General features: G+C 34.0%; 2 pseudogenes; both read right to left on the reverse strand.

Annotated features, from left to right (window-relative positions):
* LOC119593171 overlaps positions 1-691 on the reverse strand; it is a 3,594-nt pseudogene extending 2,903 nt beyond the window's left edge.
* A 78-nt stretch (positions 692-769) lies between these two features.
* The window catches only part of LOC119592954, a 78,168-nt pseudogene continuing 77,586 nt past the window's right edge, over positions 770-1,351 (reverse strand).

A 1,351-nucleotide genomic window follows, 5' to 3' on the forward strand; every position in this document is an offset into this window, starting at 1 on the left:
ATTATCAATCCAGCCCAAACAAATTCATACCAGAATTTCCACTTCAAAATAAATCAATTTTACGGATAACAAGAGGGTTTAAAATTTCTTGTCTATACAAAATACTCATCTAATTTGACATCACAGCTAAACCCAGAGTTACAGTCAAGGAGATCTGCCACCCAAATTTCCCACCAAATTTCACTGGAAATGTATGCAATCTAAATAACAATCACCTTGGGTCGTTCATTAAGTGCTACATCCTTTTGGTGCTAAGGAAAAGCCAAGAGAAAAAACACCTAGTGCAGGATGATAAAAGGCTCTTCACTTTATAAGGCCATCAAGCATAGAAATCCATATATAATGTTCTTCTCTACTGCAGTTTTGGAGAGCAAACTATAGCAATATCAAGCAATCTTTTAATAAGATTATGAAATTATAATTCATTTCATTTTTTAAATAAAATGACAATAAAATATCAATCCCATATATTGTTCACGGTTGAAAAAAAAATTTAAAATTACTTACTGGGAACCTGGCATCAACAAAAATTATAAAATGTCGGGACATTCAGTCACTCTCCAAAGCTGCCGCCAGTTTCCAGATTTAGTTCATCAGACTGAGGTCTTTATCTGAAAAATCTTTAATCCAGTTTCTCAAAAGAGCCTGAATGTTTGTTTTCACTTCGATCAAGTTCTTGCTTTGACATGTTTTTTTTTCATTCTGTCGCATAGGATGTCAGACAGAGGAAAGACTTCTGTCTCAAGTCCAGCTCTTCTTACCAAAAGTTTTATGGTGAGCATAGTGAAGTGCCTTTGCGCTTTTCAAATTTCTTCTGGAAGTTTGCCTTCATTTCAAAATTTATCTGCAGCAAATAAGACTATTACTAATTTTCCTTATTCTTACTAGGGCTTTATTTCATTAACCCAAACAACTTAACAAAAAAATAAATACATTTATTTTTTTTTCTTTCAGAACCATATCAACCTGGAAAATCATTACTCTTTCCTAAGCCTGCCATTGTCATTACATTACAAAAAGTAGTCTATATAATCACAGAGAATTTCATGTATAAAATCAAATTAATCAATATTATATGTCATATACCCCACTGAAACCTTTCATCTTTTTTTTTTCTTTTAATTTTTTCCTTTGTAAAGCATAAAGACAGAGCATTAACCACCTTTTCCCTTTCCCCTCTTCCTCCCGTTTCGGTTATTGCTAGAACATCCTTTGAGATAATTAGCACTCCTGAGCTAGGATTGTCAATGCCTTCTTGGACCTTGGCCAAAAATAGCCTCTGAGATGACGGGGGCTTTACTGAACTGTGATCTTGGAAAACCCACGACCTGCAGGAAAAGGAATAATTGAT

Source organism: Penaeus monodon, chromosome 31 (assembly GCF_015228065.2).
Source record: "Penaeus monodon isolate SGIC_2016 chromosome 31, NSTDA_Pmon_1, whole genome shotgun sequence".
Classification (NCBI taxonomy): Eukaryota; Metazoa; Arthropoda; class Malacostraca; order Decapoda; family Penaeidae; genus Penaeus; species Penaeus monodon.